This window comes from Macaca mulatta, chromosome 4, assembly GCF_049350105.2.
Source record: "Macaca mulatta isolate MMU2019108-1 chromosome 4, T2T-MMU8v2.0, whole genome shotgun sequence".
Classification (NCBI taxonomy): domain Eukaryota; kingdom Metazoa; phylum Chordata; class Mammalia; order Primates; family Cercopithecidae; genus Macaca; species Macaca mulatta.
The window spans coordinates 30178756-30202677 of NC_133409.1; the positions used below are offsets into that span (position 1 = coordinate 30178756).

The 23922-nt window shown below is 38.4% G+C and overlaps 1 protein-coding gene and 1 long non-coding RNA gene across 7 annotated transcripts in view; one reads left to right on the forward strand and one right to left on the reverse strand.

Moving 5' to 3' along the window:
* TPD52L1 (TPD52 like 1) overlaps positions 1 to 23922 on the forward strand; it is a 102447-nt gene that overhangs the window by 24162 nt on the left and 54363 nt on the right.
* On the reverse strand, positions 13765 to 20447 carry LOC114677481 (uncharacterized). Its single transcript, XR_013416186.1, has 3 exons — positions 20318 to 20447; positions 18114 to 18509; positions 13765 to 16158 (listed from the first exon to the last, which is right to left on the reverse strand). It is a non-coding gene; the product is annotated as an uncharacterized LOC114677481 (long non-coding RNA).

A 23922-nucleotide genomic window follows, 5' to 3' on the forward strand; every position in this document is an offset into this window, starting at 1 on the left:
CACTTTTAAGTGAAGCTTGCAAGTCTTATACTATTTATAAAATTAACAAACCATTACTTTTAAAGCAACTTTGATAAATATGATACGTAAATAGTATGATATTAACTGATATACAAATTCAACTAATATACTCAATTTCATATTTAAGCACTTCAATTTTCTATTTGAGTAGCCTTCCTAAGTACTTAAATCTTATAAATTTAAAAGCTGAATATATAAGAAGTGAATCTAAAAATTCTCTTTAGCTGTTTCAATATTACTTACAAATTTCGTAAGATTTCCACTTAAAAATCCCAAGTTTAAGTCACTAACCTAATTAAACATTTAAAATTATAATTATAAGCCTCAATAGACCATATTCTTTCCATCATAATATAAAACACCAAATATTCAGGTGCCTTCTCACAAAAACATTAGTTCTATGATTTTGCCTTATTTATTTCTTCATTCAGTAATTATCTAAAATATACCTGTGTGCCAGGCAATACTCTAGGCTCTAGAAAAACATTAGCAAACAAAATAAAAATTTCTATTCTTGTGAGGTTCAAATTCTAGGGAAGCGGCAAATAGTAAGCAACATAAATTAGTAAAAAATACAGGCCAGGCGCAGTGGCTTATGATTGTAATCCCAGCCCTTTGGGAGGCTGAAGTAGGAGGATCACAAGGTCAGGAGTTCAAGACCAACCTGGCCAATATGGTGAAACCTTGTCTCTACTAAAAATCCAAAATTAGCCAGCTGTGGTGGCGCATGCCTGTGGTCCCAGCTACTTGGGAGGCTGAGGCGGGAGAATCGCTTCAACCCGGGAATTGGAGGTTGTGGTGAGCCAAGATCGCGCCACTGCACTCCAGCCTGGGCGACAGAGTGAGACTCCATCTAAATATATATATGCTAGATTTTGGCAAATGTTAAAGAAAAAAATCAATGAAGACAGGATGTGAAATGTGAGGGATGGGTGGAATGGTGGTTGCAGATGATGCTGCCTTTTTCTAGGATTAATACTCTGCACAAATACCTTATTAATTAATTAAGGCTACTTTCCAACAGAGAGGTGTTACCTTCTGAGTACACTTGAGGTTGTACCAGGACCAGAGATTTGGCTTGTTACATTGACTGGATTCTCACTGCTGACTCTGGTGAATACTCTGAATTTATTATTGCTTGTCCACAACTCCCGGACTTCCAAAGGGAAACCTGTAGCCGCCACATCACTTGATTGTCTTTGGCTCTTAAAATAATATGTAAACAGACTTCCCACCCAAGTGGAACAACCTTTGACACAGCCCTGAAGTCCTTCAGATTCTTCAGACCATTCAGTCTAAACAGACACATCTGGCTGAATTCTGGGCATCCCTCATGGTTTTGTCCTGAAATGTGGACACAATTTTCCCACTTTCTTGATCAATTTTAGCTCTCCAAGAGGATAGAGAACTTCAGGAGGATAAATACTATTATGTCTTAGCTCTGTTTTTTTTCTCATTTATTACTGTGTCCTGCAGAACACAATGGGTTACCCAAGCAGTCCCTCAATACATGTTGTTTAAAGCAGAATAGTGCAGCTCAATGACATAGGGTCATGTCCCACTCAGCCTCTTGGTTGCAGGCAATGGCTCAAAGACTGGACTTCCTCAAGTGTGAAAAGGAATTATAAGAATCCCTATGTGTCCCAAAGCACTGTCTAAACTAAGAACCACTATAAGAATGCTAGTTTTCCTTACTATTAATGGTTGAATGCTTATTTTAAAAATCCCTCAAAGCATTTCACAAGCAGATAATCCCTTTCCCTTTGTATTTAGGCTTTAGGATACTATGAGTGATACCACTGTTTTATTTTCACAATGCTGATCATTTTATTGTGCCTGGTGTATATTCAGGCGTAAGTTCTTTTTCACAGGATAGCTTCAATATATCAGGATGAACTTTCATTTATTTATTTTCACTCAATAGAACTAACTTCTTTTTTCTGTTCATTCAGTTATCCCACTCTAAACACCAGTGTTCTCTTTATAGATGGAAATGTGAAGAAGGCAGCTCTTACTTAAAGGAGTTTTTTTCTGCTCTCATGCACTATACCATTATTTGAGCATTCTATGGAAAATTCAGGAGTGGTTTTTAAGAGGGCCGTGTTGCTCTGGGGAACATCATCTTGACAATCTTGTTAAAGGAGGGTGTTTGAAAGCCACTTCAACTAGAAAAGTTACTTTCTACCTGGAGTCTGAGTGCACCTGTATCCATCACTGGACAGAACTCTGATGCTGTCCTGACAGTGCCTTTTCATGACCCTAACCTGTGGCTCTGGTCATCGCTGTTCCTCAGTTCTCACTCTATCACATGGGTAACTGTTGTATTCAGAGGCTTTGGGAGTACTCAAATGTCTCTCTTTCCTTCTGTCATTTTGAATAACTGCTGCACAGCCCTTGTTTATTTCTATGTAATTATTACTTCATCATATATGATTTTTTAAGTCAATTTGATTCTTTTATGGGGAGAAAGTGGAAGGGAGGGGAGATAGGAAAAGATAGGCAGGCTTGTACTATTACATTTTCACAGGTTTATTTGAAAAGTGAGTCTTTCCCAGAATTATCTACCACTTCTTAAGGTCAGTTGGAGACAGTTAATGCCAAACGCGGTTTATAACTTTTTAAAATTGATCAAAAATTTACCCTAACTTTTAAGGTCCTGAAATTACTGACACATATAAGAATTTGCAACTTAAATGTGGTACATAGTTTTTAAATATATATTTAAGATACACACACCCATAATATATACTATATATATACACACACACACACACACACACACAGAGAGAGACAGAGAGAGAGTTATTTAGTCTTTTCTTGATAGAGGACGTAAAGGAGAGTGTTAATTACCCCATTCTGGATAATTCAACTTACAATGGAAAACATGAAGGAGAGCTGTTTAACATCTGCATAAAACACTTGTTTCCTGGTCCTTCTAATGATGCATTCAGGTATGAAAAATGTTTTCTATTTACTTGTTCAGAATTATTTTAATAAAGGAAGAGAACCACAGCAGCTTCCTGCTTTGGAGGCCCACAGAGTTGCAGCCAAATGACTTGCTATTACCATAGGTCTTTATATTTGCTGAATGCTTTTCAGTACATTTGATTGTGAGTATTCACAGCCCTTTCTGGTGATGTGAAGGAGGCTGGTGTTGCTCTCATGCAGATTACAAAGCTAGAACCAGAAAAAGGGGGAAAAATGATGGCTTAAGGCATTCTTAGAAGTTGGGTTCAAGCCTACAGTTTGCTTTTCTCTTTAAGATCTGGAAAGATGAAGAATCTGATGGCAGTGAACCCAGTAATGAATATGATGTTAATATTATAATGTTATTTATTTTGTTTACTTATATGCTATAGTAATTAATTTATAGTAATTAAGTAGTAAACCTGATAATATCTGATCTAAATGATTAGCATAAAGAACTATGTCAAGATCAAAATTCAGGATGACTAAGAGGTCAGAACACAAGATACCCATTCAGAAGGATGTAGGAATAACCAAGAGAACTGAATGACCTCTCTAAGAGCACCAAGAAACATTTACGCCAGGATACACAAAGAACTAAGGCATTTGTGGGGGTTCAGTGATGGTGTGAAGAGGTGCTCGGTGTTTTACATTATTATGTGTATGCTGTCCATTTTCTAGAGAGCATAGAGAGAGAGGAAGCAAAACTGAGACTTAATCAGCATCATGGGATTTAAATATCAAACTATGAACAGATAAAGAATATATGTGTTTTACACGAGTACTGCGGAAAGACCTAAATTGAAGCACGTGTTATATTTATTTACTCACAAACATTTGGTAAACATCTTCCTTGTGCTAGGCCATGCATAGATTCTGGGGATACATAGCGTTTGTCTGATGAACTAGAATGGATGCTAACTTGTGTCAGCACAGACAACTCTGAATTACTAGGACTTGCCAGTTTACATTGGCATAGTGCAAGCCATAGATCTTTAGACATATTCTGTCTTCTCCCAGATCTTCAAAGGCCAAGATTTTCCAGGATAACTGGGAGCAAGTCAGTAGTAGATTCTGCACTGACTCCAGGAACTAAGGTGTCTCAGGGATATTATGATAATTTTAGGGCAATGGAGTTTAATTTGGAAAGTTGGCTTTGCACAGCCACTCCCCAGGTGGCCCTTGTCTAGATCACCCCTTCATGTCAGGGCTTATGGACAAGGCTTCCCCTCAGATACCTCTGGCATTAGGAGGCATAAGTGTACTTCTCTGCAGCTGTACTTTCTAAAAATGAGGTAAAGATAATGACCAAGAGCCACTTGAAAGGCAAGTAGGTATAGATGATGAGTAACTGCCTGGGGCCTTTCAAAAGCTAATATTTAGAAACGTGTATTACTTGGCTGGACATCGTACAAATCAATTTAAACCAATTCTGTGCTTTCTCTAGGGCAGATGTGCAAACATCATAAGCATGTAGAGCCCTGAAAAAGCATGCAAACACAGATCAAGTGCACAGCGCTGTGGACTTTTGTCACTTTTCATGATGTATAAGCACAGCTGCCTTTTTCAGGAGTCGTGAGCTGGAGTCGTGAGCAAAGTGTTGTAGGAGTTGCATTTTTCAGGAGAGTGAGGTGCTGATGAGTGTTACCCTCTCTGATAGTCAGGAGAGGATCATTGAGGGGGTGGTTTTTGAGAGTTGGTTTAAGGTAGAAAGGGAGGGAACCTGCCATCTGGAAGTGTGATGATGTTCCAGGCATTGGGTACAGCTTCTTAAAGTAGCCTTTGCTTCTGGAGTAAATGAAAAAAGGGGACATTTAGTTAATTTGACTGAGAAAAGCTGAGAGAGCCGGGCAGTTGAGAGCACTTGATTAGCTGTCAGATACCATTCTCCGTACAGCTTTCTGGCCTCCCAGTCCTGAAGAACTGTCAGCAAATATTGCCATACAGGATCGATTCCATTTAATCTTTTCCAAAACACAACTGTGCAGTAGGTGATGGCATCATCATTTCACAGACGAGCAAACAGAGGCCCAGAGAACTTAAGCAGCTTGTGTGCCAAGTATTTAAAAATTACTGTGTGTTTACATATCACATATGAATTCGCACACACGTAGATGGAGGGGATTACGAATGCAAGAAATGTTATTTTTTGAGTCCTTTAGGCCAGTCACAGTATTATAAACTGTGAGTAGAGCCAAAAGACAAATTCCCCTTTTTTGAGGAATTTCCAATACAACCAGTCTTTATACAATAAGTAGGGATGAAAAGCATAAAAGCAACATTAAAAATGCATGAAGAGGCCAGGCGCGGTGGTTCACCTGTACTCCCAGCACTTTGGGAGGCCAAAGCGGGCGGATCACAAGATCAGAAGATTGAGACCATCCTGGCTAACACAGTGAAACTCCATCTCTACTAAAAATACAAAAAAATCACGAGACGTGGTGGCAGGCACCTGTGGTCCCAGTTACTCACGAGGCTGAGGCAGGAGAATGGCGTGAACCCGGGAGGCAGAGCTTGCAGTGAGCCGAGATCGCGCCACTGCACTCCAGCCTGGGTGACAGAGCGAGACTCTGTCTCAAAAAATAAAAAATAAAAAAAATTAAATAAAATGCATGAAGAATACTGAAGCACCCAGAAGATTTCAGAGTGGCCAGCCTGGGACAGGGCTATGCAGGATAACTTTTGAGTGGTGAGATTGGAGCCGGGTTTTGTAGTTAGAAGTGGAGGCCAGGCGTGGTGGCTCACACCTGTAATCCCAGCACTTTGGGTAGCTGAGGTGGGTGGATCACTTGAGGTCAGGAGTAAAAGAGCAGCCTAGCCAACATGGCAAAACCCTGTCTCTACTAAAAATACAAAACATCAGCTGGACATAGTGGTGTGTGCCGGTAATCATAGCTACATGGGAGGCTGAGGCAGGAGAATGGCCTGAACCCAGGAGGCGGGTGTTTCAGTGAGCTGAGATCACGCCACTTCAGTCCAGCCTGGGTGACAGAGCGAGACTCCATCTCAAAAAAAAAAAAAGAAAAGAAAAGAAATGATAGGCTATATGTATTCAGAAGAAGCATAGATACATGAAGAGTGCCCAGTCAGTGAAGGGCCTTGAGTAGAAGCACATGATGTAGTTGATATTTCTCTTTATGACTCCCCAAGATCTTAAGGGAAGTATTTTTAATGAAAATGATGAACAAAAAGCATCACTGGATTACATGAGATTAGAACTGGAAAACATAAAATCTGTGAAGGTAACTAATATAGAACAATAAGACTTTTAGCAGCCTTTTTTTCTGCAAAGTCCAATTCCCGGAAACGTGGTTGACACTGAAATGTTGGATAAACATAAATGGAATAAATGGATTATGATAGTGACTGGGAATGTATAAGATATGAGCTAAATATAGATTCTTGATACAGAAGAGACATATTGAAAGAAAAACTTTTTCTAAAATTAAAAATATTCAATTATTATTATCTCAGTAAAATCTGGAGATTCTATGGGGACATAGGGAGAACATCTCTCAATCAGGTTCCAGTTGCAGAGGACGGAATCCACCCATCTATTTTAAACAAGAAGGAATTTGTTACAGAGCCATGGTAAGTGGGCCTCAGAATCATTGCACAGCTGAAGTAGTAGATTCTAAACTAAACTTTCAGGAACAACTCTCAAACTCAAAGCTGCTCCCAGAACTGGGGCCCCACATTGCTGCTGCCATGGCAACTTATTAAGAAGCTGTTAGGATCAGGAAGGCACCGCCATCACACCTGCCTCAGCACCAAGCAGTGGCTCCTTTCATTGGCTCCATAACTGCTCCTGTCTGCACCAGCAAAATGGATGGGATATTTTTGACACCACGTAGTTAGGGGCAGAAAACTGGGACCTCAGCCACAGAAAACTGATGCCTCCAAGACTGTGCTTGACTATAGGAACAGCAGAAGTGGCTGCTCTCTCACAAATCTCTTAGAAGGCATTTCACTGACCAGGCCAAAGTTACCCTTCAGTCTCTGGCTCCAAAGAGGCCAGCTTCCAGCACTTTGCAGCGAAGGCAGGTTTGCCCACACAGAGAGGGAGAAGCAATGTAGCAGCAAGTATCTGGAAGGAAGAAATAGTTGGTATTTTGTTTGCATATGATAACAAACATTTGGTTTCATTTGGTTCCTAGTATCAGGCATTTTGTTTTCAGAACACTTTAATACAATTATTTGTGAAGGGAGGGTAACAACTTACAGAATTGAAAACAATGATAGAACATTTACATTAACAAGAGAAAAAAAGGTAATAAGCTGAAACTCTACCAAGCCAGCAAATAGTAGAGGAAAAGAGGAGAAACCAACAAAGTAAACTAAATTGTAAATATAAAATAAGAAAAAAAAAAGGAAAAAATCAAGTGCACCATTGCTACATTAAAATGTAAAAGGACTAAATACTCCTATGTAAAGAAAGATTAGGAATATGTTGGATAAAAATAAAAACACACATGAGTTGCTTACAAAAACTTTAAGCCATATTTCTTAAAGGTTAGGGAAGTGAAAAGATGAACAGAAATATACAAGACAAAGAGCAAACAAAATAATACTAAAAGCAATTTGTGTTGGAAAGGAAGCATAAAATAGTAGAAAGAGGAGCAATTTGTAAAGTCATAAACTTGCATGTCCAAATAACACAGCAAGTATAAATGCATTTTTAAAAACTGTCACAATGCAGGAAGAATTGATTGATAATTCAGTTTTATGGTGGTATGTTTTAATGAGTAGATAGTAGATCACAGGTTAGGATAGAGAGGCTTAATGATCCAATTTAGAAACTGACTTACTAGGTATATATCACAGAATTTTATATAGAATTTCATGTCCTTTCTCTAGCCTCCTAGTGCCATGAAACATTTAGAAAAATTAGTCAAGTACTTGGCCTAGAGTACTTGACTATTCTAGCCAATTTTCTTGGCTAGAAAAATTCAAAAGAGCTTTTATAGGCCACATTCTTTAAGTATTGCCCAATAAAACTAGAAATAAGTATTAAAATATAACCAAAAATTTTTAACAACTTGGAAATTAAGAAACACACTTGGGACAAAGGTAAAATCAGAATGAAATTCTGAACTACCTAGAAAACAATGACAAGGAGAACACTTCAAAATCTATGAGACAAAGAGAGACTGCCAATAATAAAAGTTAATACATAAGAAACTAGAAAAAAAAATACACCAAAAGAAAAGAGAATTTTAAAAGATGGAAGCAGAGGTTAATACAATGGAAAATAGCAAAAACTAAAATAGCAGAATGGATAAATAAATTCAAAAGTTAATTTGTGGTAACATACAAATCCCCTCTGAAACCTTTCTCTGGAGAAAAGTTAGAAATGAGAAAACAAACATAACCAAAATATTGAAGAAATTCTAGAAGATGGAGATACCACGTATAACTTTTTGGAAACTCGATTTTTTTTTTTTTTTTTTTTGAGACAGAGTCTCACTCTGTCACCCAGGCTGGAGTGCAGTGGCGTGATCTCAGCTCACTGCAACCTCCACCTCCCAGGTTCAAGCAATTCTCCTGCCTCAGCCTCCAGAGTAGCTGAGATTATAGATGCATGCCACCACGCCCAGCTAATTTTTGCATTTTTAGTAGAGACAGTGTTTCACCATATTGTTCAGGCTGGGTTCGAACTCCTGATCCACCTGCCCCGGCCTCCTAAAGTGCTGGGATTACAAGTGTGAGCCACCGTGCCTGGCCTGGAACCTAGATTTTTAAACCTAGAGCAGGGATCTGCAAACTTTCTCTCTAAAGATCAGAGAGTAAATGATTTAGGCTTTGTGGACCATACCGCCTCTGTCACAACCACCCAACTCAATCACTGTAGCACAAAAGGAACCTTAGACATTATTATATCAAATGGATCAAATGGGTATGACTGTGATCCAACAAACTTTATTTACGAAAATAGGCCATGAGTGGATTTGGCCTGCAGGTTATAGTTTGTCAAACCCTGAACCAGAGGAACCCAGTATAGCAAAATACAAACTACCAAAATTGAGCCAAGGAGAACTGAAAACTTGAATAGATGAATTAATATTATATTTAGTGTAATTTCATTTAAAGTCCCAACAAAGATATTTTGAAATTAGATTAAGTGCTCCTAGAGCGTCTGTTGAAGAATAAACTGTGAGACATGACAAAGCATTATGATAACTATAAGCAGAAGAAATTGCCTTATGTGCTGTTAATATGTACCATAAAGCCACCTTCATCAAAACAGCGTGATGTTGACACCATAGCTAAGCACCACAGAATAGAGTACAGACAGATCATAGAATTTTCTGGGGTTTAATATTTGTGATTCTGTGGCAAATAGGCTTTATTTAGTAATAACTGACCCATCTACTTAAAAAAATAAAATGTGACTTTTATTGCATGCCTTATAAAGTTAATTTTCTATAAATTAAAATCTTAACCAAAAATTACAAAACAATGCAAATATTCACAGAAAAATGAGATGATTAAATACAATGTAGTAATTGGGGCGACTGTTTCAGCCAAGGGATTGGAAATGCAAAGGTACAAAAGAAAAAAATAGGCATTTTATCCTTTATGAAAATGTTAAATATTTGCATGGAAAAATATATCATCAAATTTAATAGACAAACAATAGATAGGAGAAAGAATTTCATCACATATAGCAGTTAATAAATTAATATCAACAAAACATGAAAAAATCTAATAATTTGATAGAGCAATAGAAAAATAGGCAGATAATTTGAATGAGCAATTTATAGAAGAGCAAAAATAACTGACCAACCATGTATGAAAAGAGTCTTAACTATGCTAAGGAAATGCAGATTTAAGTAACAATATAATATTATGCTATATCCCTTGGACAGGCAAAATATTAAAAGTATGATAATTCCAATTGCTGACGAGGATAGAGAAAGAGTAGTTTCATGTGTTGCTGGTAGAAATCTGAATTACTACACTCTTTTGGGGAAATAATCAGGCAACAGCTATTAAAATGTAAATTCTTCTCCTGGAACTAAAATTAGCTTAAGTAATGATACATGTACAAAAATTATGCATTGCAGCACTGATTATAGTAGGCAGACCCCCTCCTCAGAAAAAACAAAATAAAATAAATGTCCATGAAAAGAGCAATGTTTAAATACATGCAGTATTTGCTTACCGTGAAATATTCAGCAGTCTTTTAAAAGAATGAGTTATAACTCCAACATTTGGCATATACACTTAGTATGAATTGTGAAGATTAACAAGATGGAGAGGAGTTTATAGAATATGAAATCATTTTTGTCAAACAGTGGCAAAGACTCTGGTATGTGTATGTATAATTATATATACTGTAGTGTGTATGTATAATTATATTGTAAATGTATATGTACACACATACACGCACACATTGCCAAAGAATAAATGAAATCTTGTTTTATTTTAAATCCAGAAAGTGTCAGATGGACTTTTATTTGTAATCCCCCCCTTAAAGAGAAGATATTAGTTAAACTACCCTCTCAAACACTGGGAAATTAAGCTCAGATTTTTTTTTTCATGATGTCAAGGAACACAGCATTAGCTGGGGGGGTGGTGTGGTGGAGAGTGGGAGAGCGTTTACATTTAAGAATAATTAATAGAGATCTTGTCTTAGAAGTTTCTATTGAGAAGAGGCCCTGGTTTTATGGCATCACCTATTGAATGGGAGTATCTCATAGTTAGCCAAGCATATATTAATTAGTACATTCTACCAAAGCCTTCAGCTTCTTAGGTTTTGGAACCAGTTACCATATTTGGAAAAAATCAATGACTCAAATGGAAACTTTACAGCGCTTCTCTCCTCTGTTAAGATATCCACGTCATCAGCTTGTTATCCAAGTGGAAAGGCACATTTTTATCCTTCAGTGGATCTGTCTTCTTCACCTAGTAAGAGTTGATTCTTCCTCCCACGGCTGTGTTCTTAGTGTAGCTAAAAGTGGGTGCACCCATCCTGTTTACTCCCACCCTTACCTTCTTGAAAAGAGAGAATAGATTGGTAGTATGTGAACATTTAGATGTTATGTGAAACAATAAAATTAAATATCCTTCTTAGAAGTGGTTTTCAGACTTCTCAAAAATTGACACAGGGTAACAAATACGTTTTACATCACATTGAGTTGTGTTGGTGTGTGGATGCTTGTGTGTGTGCATATAAAATAATGAACACAATTTTATGAAACATTACTTGTTCTTATCATATGCACTCCAAACAATTTCTACTCTCTTCTAGTCTACTTTATTTTATCATGTAAAAAATGATCACAGCACACTGAGTTGACTTAGTGACCCACTAAATGGGGTAGTGACCTGCAGTTTGAAAACATACTGCATCAAAGGACTCCTATCAAAGCGGCATGCATGGCATTCCATGATCAGAAGATTTTCACTGGACTGGAGAGACAGTTGCTCAGTGAGGTCAAATACAGACCTAGGCATGTTTTGCTTCATTTCACATATGCCAATAAGGTCAGCTTATGTGAAAGACTTTCTGATAGCAGGTTCCTTAAGGTAGTTTTAAGTTTGCCTTGGGCAAAAGCATTGCAATACTTTCAGAGAATTAGCTTAAGCTAGAGGCAAAGAAATTTTAACTGCTGTGGTAGATGCTTTAGCTAACGATGTTTCCTACAGTTGGGACTGACATGAGAAGACTGGTTATCTTGGTATAAATAGAAGGCATCTCAATTGATTTCAACTCTGCCCTAAGCTTTCTTGGATTCCAATCACATTTAGGCTTTAAAATAATATGCCGAAGTTGGAAGAAGAATTTCCATATGAAACTAAGCAACACTTAAGTATATTCTTTTATAATAATAACCCCGGTTGGGCATATTGCCTAATTAATTCTTCATAGAGTCAGTAGAGATCAGTTGTACACTGTTCCAAATACAGGATTTGTGTGGGTCATAAGAACACAGGTGACTTATATACAGGTATTTAAAGTGGAAGTGTTTGAAAATCTGACTCATACTTTGACTGCAAAGTAAAATAAAGTGTGTTATATCTAACCAGATTTGGGAGCAAAGAATTTCAAAAAGCCAGTGGAAATTGTACTCTGCCTATGGCCTCTTTTACAATATACCTAATTTAAGATGTGTATAAGAAACATTTTTAAATATTCACTAGGGAAACAAAGCCTTTTCTATTCTGCCATTTACTTTATTTTTTAACCTAACTTATTTTTCTGAATGATTAACACTGATGCCTTTGATTGTGTGGGTGTTGTCAAAAGATAGTTCATCACAAGGGGAAAGGTTGGCAACCTCTCTCTGCCTGGTACTTTTCCATGAGCCTCCTTTCACTATTCTCATTGTTATTTCCTTTCACTCTGAAGTAGTTCCAAATCTGATATTGAAGGAACTCGATTTTATTTTACAGGAGTATTTGAAGTAAATTGAGCCATTTTTGCTTTTAGGTTTGGTTAGTATGCACCACACAGAGAAGAATATAAAATAAAAGCAATAGCAATAATAACTTAGGTTTGACAAAACACAAAACCAAAAAGGGTATGTTGAGACACAGAAAGTCAAATTATAGGTACTCCTAAAACTCATCCTTCCACTTTCCTTTCTTTACTAGAATTCTCTGCCAACACTGGAGTGTTGGTGGTTAGGATAGAAGGAAGTATAGATATAGCTATCTGCTTCTAAGACATTTGCCGTGTCTTTCTACGGCCGAAGACAACTTCCAAGTAACTAAACGTGCCACTGGAAATAGTTCCTGTGAACTATATTGATCATAATTTGAAGAATTTCTACCAGCTGTGACATTGTGAATGGCAGGAATGCCTGTCTTAGTTTGTAGAACTCTCAAAATATGACCCCAATTTTGTGACCAGCCTCAAATGAAGCTGACTGTTGTCCCTGGTGCTCCATTTTCTGCATAGGTTCTAGGTTATTTTTTTCTGAAAACACTACTGAAGTTAGTGGCATGCGGGAGTCACTGCAATAACCAAACTGATGACAGGAACCCATGAGACTCAGAGCCATGAAAACTGTCCCAGCAGGCTTTACAGCAGCAGTCTCCAACCTTTTGGACACCAGGGACTGGTTTTGTGGAAGACAGGTTTTCCACAGACCAAGGTCGGGGGATGGTTTTGGGATGATTCAAGCACATTGTATTTATTGTGCACTTTATTTCTATTATTATTATAGTGTAATGTATAATGAAATAATTATACCACTCACCAAAATGTAGAGTCAGTGGGAGTCCTGAGCTTGTTTTTCTGCATCTAGATGGTCTCATCTGAGGGTGATGGAAGCCAGTGACATCATCAGGCATTAGATTGTCATAGGGAGCGAACAACCTAGATCCCTTGATGTGCAGTTTACATTAGGATTTGTGCTCCTTTGAGAATCAAATGCTGCCAGTGATCCCATAGGAGGCAGAGGTCAGGCTATAATGCAAGCAATGGGGAGCCACTGTAAATACAGACGAAGCCTTGCTGGCTTGCCCGCCACTCACCTCCTGCTGCATGGCCTAGTTCCTGACTGTCTGTAACCCAGGGATTGGGGACCCCTGCTTTAGAGTATGTTGTACTGAATATATCATTCTCTGTTGCCACATTAAGGAAACAATGGCACCATTATTGCAATAGCAATAAGGTTGTCTTGTCTTCACTCTATATATTGACTATAGTGATTTGTATATCATATAACATTATGTGGAATCTTAATATGATTTTAAATTGACTTGTCCTCGTAACTACAGTTAACATTTCTCTCTTACACTGAATCATTCCTTGCTGATCTTGGGTTTTCTTTTCTTGCTGTGGAGTTGTGTTGTTGTTTATTTTGTTCCAGCCATGTTTTCTTTATTCTCAGTAATACTCTTAGCCTTATTTCCTGGTGGATGATTTTGCAGAAGAACAAATTGTCCTTTGGCTTTTGCACCTGTGTGTTGCTCATTGTCCACTTGCTTGATGTGTTTCTGTGAAAGGAAGAAACTTTTCCTTTTCTAAATGAAGAAGAGAGAGGCCAAATGTGTTTTTTTTTTCCCAGCTCCCATCAAAATATGGACTTAATTCCTTTTCTTTGATTTTGAAAAGAAATGGTGAAGGGATAACGATGTATTTAAAATTGGGTGAATTGTGTTCTTTCTTCTAACTGAAACAGTGCAGAGAAACCTACCCATTGTGTAATGTTTCATGTGCGGCATTGTAGATGTGCAAGAACAGCAGTGTTTTCTACTTGTTTGGCTATCCTGGCATATAGTTCATCAAAATAGAGAAAAAGGGTGCAGATATTCTGAGTGTAAGACCAAATGAACTCTAAGCATGTTTACCTCCCTATCATCTGAGGAGAGAGAGCTGGGAGCGAAGGAAGAAGTGAACAACTGTGGAATGTCTCCCTGTCCTCAGTGGCCTCCAGATACCTCTGTTTTTTCTCCCCCTCCCTTCTGTTCATTGGGCACTGACATACCTTGTCATTACGAGCTATTATTATTTTTAACAAGGTAAGTTCAAGAAGAAATTAAAAAGAGCCAGTATTCATACTGTATGATAGCATATGGACCTTGCTATTCTAAAGCATAATCTAAGTAGAATCAAAAGATTTGAACAAAATTATGAATGAAGGACCCTGACATATCAGCTTTCGTGATAGCTTCTGTAGATGCCCGGGGAAAGAAAACCATGTTCTCTCCTCACTGTTCCCTTAGGGCCTTTGTTGTAGGAGAATAGTGGGAGGGGCTGAGGTTGGCTTTGACTACAAGTGGAAATTTTTGTTTTCCTGATGAGCCTGGCACTCAGGACACCAGACATTTAACTGTAGGTTTATGATTGTCACCCAGCCATACTGACACCTGCTTTTAATGCCAAGAGTTTCAGAACCCGGCTGACCTGAGCAGAATAAAGTTCTTTGGGTTCAATCTGCAGCAATCAGAGTTTTGAGAACAACATAAAAAACTTTTTTTTTAATCTGGTGTTGCCTCAGCAGGATCCCAGAATGTACTTGCTGGTAGCTTAGAACATAGTCTATCCCGGGTAGGAGAAATAAAATTGCAGCTGTGATGTGACTCATTCATACTCTGTTCTTTTAATGGAGAAAAACTTGCAGTGACATCATCTGGCCACCAGGGGATGTGCTGTTGCCAGAGAGCCCTTGATTTTATCTGCCAGCAAGTCCTGGGGCAGGAAGTAGACCCTTAACAGAGAGCCCCATCTTAACTCCTAAGAAAATCAGCATCAGTTTTTTGTTCCCTGTGTTGACTTTCCAACTAGGGCTGAGCCCCCTTTTCTGAATTAATAAGAACCCAGAAAGAAAAGGGAAAATTAGTCGTGGTTCCAAATACCAACCAAGCACTTTGCTGCGTATGGTCGGCTTTGGTGGCGGGCCTGAGTCTGCACTGACCCGCATGGACTCACCTCTCTCATATCTGCACCTGACTTGCACATATACTTTGTTGATAAAGCCCAATGACAGTTGGATCTATCACAAGTGTCCCACCTGATTTCTTGGAAGCTTTGATTAGCATCCGTGTCCTCCTTAGCAAACATTTAATTATAAGGGCTGGTTGTTAATAATAATTGTTCACATCTATTTATTATCCTCATGTGTTAAACATTGTGCCCAACGGTTTATACAATTTAGTCTCATTTAATCCTCCAAGTAGCTGTTTGAGATAGTTACTATTATCTTCTCTGTTTTGCAGATGAGGAAAGTGAAGCTTAGAGAAGCTAAATGTGATGACTGAGATCACTCCACTGATAATTGTGTTGCTAGGACTAGGTTCAGGCCCCTCTAACTCTGAAAGCCATCCACTTAAATGATACTTGATTTTCAAGTTGGGGGAATGGAAGCTGTGGCTAAGACCTGTCCTGATAGGGTATAGCAGAAGGACTTAGGAACTTTTTTGTTCAAACTGCTTATGTTTATATTCCCCTTTCCTTTCCCTCATCCTTTCCTTTTCCCTCTTCTGATATGCTTTCTGGGTAGGGTGGGGTGTGGGTGTGTCTGTTCCTGTCACACGGAGTCACTGTTCCTCATAGGTGTGCCATAGTCCTCAGGAATATCGGGGTGGAAAAATAGCTGAGAACCAGTGGACTGAAGAATGGTTGCAAAAGTCCCAAGCAGCTTTTCTGTGAATTATTGCCTTTGGTGCTCTCTCTGTGATGGCAGAACTTCACAGGCCACCAAACTGCTGCGGGTGCTGAGGAAGGACAGAAAATAGCCATATATATGGAAAACATATGACTGTTACAAATATGAAAACATATATATGAAAAACATACATATGCAAAACACATATAGATGAAAAATATATGAAAAACACATATATGAATTCATGTGTGTATATATGTCCTCCTTCCCCAATTCCAGAATCAGTGTAAGAATGCAAGCTGTTATGCATTCATTATACAACCAGTTTTCATTGAGCAACTGCTAGGAGCCTTGCAGAGTGAGCTAGGGCCTTGGTGGTCATGAAGCCCGGCCCAAGTCTTCAAGGAGCTCACAACCCAATGGTTTTTTTGCTTTTCTTGAGGCTAACACTGATGGTTCAATTTTTAGATCAAGTCTCTTAAATCATAATGATTCAGATAGATAGAGAATTTTGTGGAAAAGTCTTCTGAAAAGTTTTTTTTTTTTTTTTCTAAAAAAACAGCCGATAAAAGGACAAGGCCCCATGCTTTTTAGTTTCTAATAGTAGTGGACTGGAACTACTTATGGATTTTGAGTTTTTGTTTTGCTTAATTATAGGATTAGTATTAGGTGTCATTTTCCATTTCCTTTGGAAGCTTCTAGTTTACAATAAACTAGAAATGCCAGCTGACAGCAGGCTAAGATCCAGAAGACCCATTAACTCTACAGTCTCAGCATTACTGAGCTTTTTGTTTAAAGGTTAAGGACGTTTATAACTCAACAACCCCTCAGGTCATGCATGAAATACATCATAGCACCAAGAAAGTAGTGTTTTCTTCCTTAAACACATCTCTTATCCTGTCATTCCCCTGCTCAAAAATCTGTGCTTCTCTACTACTTCCAGACTCCTTATTGTGCGATTCAATGTCCTCTATGATCTGGACCAAATGTCCTTTTTGGCGTATTTCCTACTATCTTTAGGGTGCCCTAGAACCCTGACCCTACACAATTAAGCAACTCTTGGTTCTTTTAACGTATCTGATACTTTGCCAATGACCTTCCATATAAGATGCCCTCCCTACCTCTATCTGTCAAAATCTTGTTTTAATATATGTGCTGCCGAAACGAGAATGAAATCTTCCCACTTTGTAAGACCAAACTCAGACAATATTATCTCTATGAAGATCTTTGGTATCAACTATTGGAATTAAACATTCCTTATTTGTGTTAATAGCGCATAGTTTAAACCTTGGTTAAAGCATTTAATGTCTTCTTTTCTTATTTATCGTTAGTTGGTGTCAACCTAAAATAATCAAAAGGGTCAGAATCTGACTTAAAGAGGGTTTATTCAGGGCAAAGTTTGGGGATAGCCCACCTGTAAACACCAGCTCCAAAGGAATGGAGTCAGCGTTCCGAAGTAGGGAAGTTCAAGTTTCATTTACGTATGGTCAGAGACCAGGGAGTTTTTAGCAGGATTACAACATTTTTCAGACAAAGGTGGCACACAGTTGCAGCAATTTGATTGGCTGTATAGGCTGTGTTTCTTTTTGGGAAGGATACATTTAACATTTGTTACAGAGGGTATAGTAGTTATGGGTTTTCTGTCAACTGGCCTAAGCAAAGCAGGACAAGAAAGGGGAAGTTAATCCATAACAAGCGTCATTAAGATGGCAGCAAGTTTTTGTCCCTGTTGTTGTTTAAGCCTCTCTAGTCATTGTACAGAACAAGAACAATAAGAAACAAGTTGTTCTATGATCTGAGAAACAAAAGTCACAACCCTGTGTGGTTCAGATCACAGTCACATCCCTCTCAAGGCTTAAAGTGTCTTCAGGGTTCCAACAGCTTTTAAATCATATTTATTTTCACAGTGGGTACATCATGGACCTCTAAGTCCTTTGAGATTAAGAAGCATGTCTTATGCATTTTGTGTCACCCATCCATGAGAGGAAGGTTTTATACAAAATGAGTAAATTTTTGAGTGGTATAAGATTAAGTAAATTTTAGATCTATGGAAAAGGCACTTACATGAAATTCTCTGATGGTACTGAACAAATTGCATTGTTGTCTTGCTCCAGTCAACAGGCATCTTTTTGATCCTTTGATGTACCAAGCAGGTTTTACCCTTAGGGCATCTGACCGAGCTGTTACGGCTCCCTGGAAATCTGTTTTATTCTGGAATGTCACATAGCAACTCCTTCTTAAGGCCGAGTGTACTGACCCATCTTAGAGAGGCTTTCTGCAACTTCTCGGACCATTGTTGGTCTTGCACGGTGACAAAGCCTGTCTCCAGTCACTCCATCACATTGCCCTGTTCGCGCTATCACAGCCAGGTCAGTTGTTGCTCACCTGCTCATCATGTGTCTCTAAAGCTTCAGGAGAGCAGAGCCCTGTCTGCTCTGATAATCATTGTCTCTCCAGGACCTAGAATAGTGCAGAGCTCACAGTAATGCCCCTTACATCACACTATATTATTTAAAATCAGTGGGTTTTGACATTGGCTGCCCATCATTGTCATTGGTGGAGATTAACAAAACACAGATGTGCGAAGTTAACCTCAAAGATTCTGATTCAGTAGGACTAGAGCGATGCCCTTAAATTTGGCTCTAAATGTATTAATCATCAAAGACTCAGGAAAACAAGGGAAGATAAGCTTTCCATAGCTTCCGAAGTTGTAGCTGTTTTTAAAATTGTTTATATTTTCTTTTAAACCCTCATCCCATATCCTTAAGCCTTGTGACTGCCGCGGAGAGAAAAATAAGATCAAACATGAGCTTACATTAGCCACAGAAACACCTGGGGCAGTTCCAAAGTTTTAATTACTGCTTCATTAATGTAAAAGCTTAATTATAGTTTTAATGTATAAACAACTTTCGGCATGTGCCCCACAAATACAAAAAAGTCTAAGTAATTATTATCCTGGCTCCTGTCTCAACACGAGACCAGTGATCACCAAATTATTTTTAAGACGCAGACTACATTTAAATGATTATTGAATTATGTTTTCTGTTAGCTTATATAAAGCGCATGACATTTAGTAACTTAAAAAGAAATGCTTATTTTATCTATAATATGTACTTTGGTGTTTATCAGATTCTGTTCAAATTGTGTAGCAAATTTCCTTGAAAGTAGAACTTTCTTTTTTCCTCACATTCCTGTATTTGATATCAGACTATTCTTAGACTCTCCACCTCACTCATCACCATGGTGTTTACGGATTTATATGTATGACATGCTGTCACCCTTACTTATACATGAGGCATGGAGGTGAGAGTGAATAAGAATCTTGCTCAGAGCCAATTAGTTGCAGACCCAGCATTGGAATTCCTCTCCCATAGTATCAAAATTGTAGGCATATTCCTAGATCATTAGGCAGGAAAAAGAGAAAAGAAAAGAAAAACTACTCAGAGACATCTGGCCGGATCTGTGCCTTTCATCAGAATAATCATGTCCTGAATCTCCCACTGGGGTTGTCAGAAAAGACTTTTTCCAAGCTTTTCTACACCACGGAGAGCTACATTTAATTTATAACCTGAAAGTATCCCCTAAAACAGACTCATAATCATGCTTGCTGAAATTTTAGCCCAGCCTTCTTGCTTGCTGAGAAAAGAGCTGACTGTCCTTTCTCTTTGAATAAGCCCCCTTGTATGAACAGTCTCTAGAGATGTCCCTTTTCCAGATGAAAATCTGTTTTATGTGTTATTATGTTGACCTTCCAACCCCTTCAATGATTTTACTTTTTCATCTTGGTGAGTCTGTTCTCTCTATACTCTAGTTTAATAGCTCTAATCTGCACATATCCACCATATATCTAGTTCAATATCAAGCAGGTAGCCAGTGAGTTCACAAACTCAGAAGGGCAAGAAATATAACTTTTCTTATTTTTCGGCAACTCACTTTCACTTCTATTTCGAGTTCTTTTTCTACCAGGAGAATTTTAGGGAAATGTTTGTCCCCAGATCAAGAGACACTCCCCTCTTTCTGCTTGCTAGGCCCAAAAGTACAGACTCTTTTGAAAAGTGCAGAGTTTAGAACTCTAAGAGGAAGTATAGTCAGAAGGATTTTTTTTTTAAAGCAAAGTCTATTTTTCACCCAAGGTGGAATATAATATAAAGCACTAATCATTTATACAAACATGTTATTTATAAAATAACAGCCCACTAAGCCTCAGAGGTGAGGGGTTGCCCCATCCGATTTTCAGAGTCTAAAAGAGGCATTTGAGTGTCCATTACCTGAAACAGCACAGGCACTAGTGTCTCCAGAGAAAAGGAAATGGAAGAGGGACGCAGGGGATGTTACCACAGGATGTGATGAATAGCAGCTCACTGCTGGAGTTCACTCACAAGAGGCTGGGTAAATGCTGCAGCTCAAGGTCAGTGTGAGGCAGGCCAAGGGATCGCTTAGCCCTGGAACTTCTGAGTGAGTCCTTGGCTCCAGTTAAATAAGAAGCAGCCAGGATCTGGGAAGGTCAACACAGTCAAAGCCCTACCAGGAACTAGGATTGTACCCTGGGCTTCAAGCCAAGACCAGGGCACTCTGGCTGATCTGAGTGTGATCTTGAACTCTGCTTTGCCCTCTGAGAGAAGGAGACGGAGCTCTGTCTACCTTCAGGGACAGAGGTCTGCAGTTAGTTTCCTGATTACAGCAGGAACAACCCAAGAGACCATCAGATATTGGGAGGCTCTTACAGTGCTCTAAACCCTTTCAGGCAATTTGAGTCTTCTGTGTCTATTGTCTTCACAGTCATCTTGTATACCGTTGGAAACCTATAGTGATAAGTGATTTTCAGCTACTTACTAGAGATGGGAGAATTCCAAAGTTCTTTCCTTCATTGTCCATCTCTACTCATTTGGGTAGAGTTATACCCGGTTCTATCCCTGCATACATGATTGCATGCATTGGGTAAGGGAGATCTATTTACAAACACGTGACCACAAACACATGACCAGCTTCCAAAGCTGAGAGTGCCAGGGACACACAGGGGTTATTGGTCACCTGAGTATAGAAAAAGCAGGGAAACCCAGCTCAACCACTTTCTGTCTGTGAACATCAATTTTTCTCTTTATAAATTAGGGATGCATATGAAATAATGTGCATAAAATCTTCGGCACAGTGCCTAACGCATTGTGAACACAAGTGTCAGCCAAAATTATGGGCATGCAGCTGTCTCTGTGTCTGATGAGCAGAGCTTCCTCAATGCATTGTCAATGGCTCAATTTTGGAAATGGTCAATGTCTAGAGACAGTGCTGATTGCCACAAATGGGGGGATGAGTACTACTCGTATCTAGTTGGCAGAGGCCAGATATACTGCTGAGCATTGTACAGTGAACGGGACAGTTCCCCACAATCACAACAAAGAGTTCCCCTACCCAAAATTCCAGAGTGCTGAGGCCGAGAAACCCGGCGAAATGGTCATAGCAAGATGAGATGAGTTTAGCTGATTTTCCTTCATCCTTAGGAATAAAAACATGTTAACATATTAACATTATTGACCTCTACCAGCACTTAAAGAGAGAAAGAGCCTATAGAATCTAAACCCTGCTATGAAACAAAATCTGATTCTGGTGAGAGAAAAGTCTTCCTTGATTCTCAAGAGAAAGTAAAAGGTTTTTGTGGTTTTGACTTAAATAATTCTAATGACTCAATTTGTTTATTGAACAATAGATTGAAGGACCTAAGGCTGGATTTTGTTGATTTTAATTTTTACCAATAATGTAGTATAAAAAATGTTTTGCTAGACTTGTGTGATTTACTAAATAATTATTGATATTTGCATATCATGTAGGATCAAGAAAAAGTCACATGTTAAATTCTATGTACAGAGATAATTATTTTCAGTCAAATGAAAGTAAAGGATTCCAGGTGCAGTGGCTCACGCCTGTAATCCCAACACTTTGGAAGGCTGTGGCAGGAAGAATCACCTGAGGTCAGGAGTTCAAGATCAGCCTGACCAACGTGGTGAAACCTCATCTCTACTAAAAATACAAAATTAGCCAGGCGTGGTGGTGCATGCCTGTAATCCCAGCTACTTGGGAGACTGAGGCCAGAGAATTGCTTGAACCTGGGAGGTGGAGGTTGCAGTGAGCCAAGATTGCGCCATTGCACTCTAGCCTGGGCAACAAGAGCGAAACTCCATCTCAAAAAAAAAAAAAAAAAGTAAAGGAGATATTATGTTTAGCTTGCCTGCAATATACAAATTAAATGTGCTAGAATTGAGCACTTACAGCACAAATTATAGGAAATAAGATGGTGAAAAATTAAAAATTACTTAGGTCATAAAAATGCAGAAAATACATAAAAAGGCTTTGGAGTCATAGAGCACCTTTTAAAGCTCGACTTTCATTGTATTTCCATGTTGTTCCATTACATTAGGGAAAGCCTCCTTAGTGGCTTCCCTCATTGCCTAGACTGGGTAAGCGGGGACACAGGGTCATTGCCTAGACTAGGTAAGTGGGGACACAGGGTCATTGCTACCTTTCGTAGTTGCTTTACTGTGCTAAACTTCTGAAGAGTCACCTTTTAAAAGCGAACATACGTTTTCAAAGCCACTGATTATTAAGCCCCTCTTTCAGTCATCTTATTTGCAGACTTTCATTTTCGAGCTTTGTTTGCCATCTGGGAAGGATTTTGAAAGAGAACATAGGCCTCTTCCTGCTTTTATGTTCAGCATGCCATAAATTCCATTAATGAATTCTTAAGATCGTTTGATCTGTTTAAAAAAAAAATCTCTAGATTCAGTCAGTTGTTAAAAAAAAGTGTTCAAGATTGTCTATAATTGCACTAGCCACAAACAGATTTATATAGGTATTTTCTTTGTAAAAAAATCTATTTGAAATATTGGAAATGTTTTCAGGAACTAGATACAAAAGATATACCTGGTTTTTTGAATAATTTAGCATGTCCTAACGTTTAAATGTTCCTCAGTAGTCATTTATCTCCAGAGCAAGTAAATACAAATTAAAAAAAAAAAATTAACAGTTATATATGTGCTTATTGTAACCAGTCAAGTAATACAGAGGAATATAAAACACAGTGAATCATCTTCTCCCTGTCCAACCTCACCCTTTTGCAGCAGCCGACATTACCAATTTGGTGCATATCCTTTCTCACCTTTCTCAATGCTCATACAAATGCATGGACGTTCGTGTTCACATAAAAATGGTGTTTTATTCCTCCCCCAAATGGTGCAGATGCAAATATGACTCAGCAACTTGATTTTTGCATTCAACAATATACAATGAAAATTCCTCCTAGTCAATACATGCCCATCTAATTTATTATTTTGTCAACCTAACGTAGTCAGAAGTGTCAGAATCCAATTTAAGGAGAGGTTATTTAAGTGCATATTGTGAGGATGGCCAACTCAAACATGCCAACTCCAAAGGAATAGAGTCAGCGTTCTAAAGTAGGGAAATTAAGGTTTCATTTATATAGTCAGAGACAGGGAAGTTTTTAGCAGTATTTCATTTTTCAGACAGGGTTGGCACATAGTTACAGCAATTTGATTGGTTTATAGGCAGCGTTTCTCTTTGGAAAGGGTACATTTAACATTCATTACAGAGGGCATAGTGGTCATGGGTTTTCTGTCATGTGGTCTTAGCAAAGCAAGGTACCAAAGAGGAAGTCAATCTATAGCAAAGGTCATTAAGAAGGCAGGAGATTTTTGTCCTGGACATTTAATTATCTCTAGCCATTGTAGAGAACAAGAAAAATAAGAAAGTGAGTTAATGTATAATCTGAGAAACAGAAATTATAACCATATGTGATTCAGATCACAGTCACATCTTTCTCAAGGCTTTAAGTGCTTTGGGGGTTCCAATAGCTTTTGCATTATAT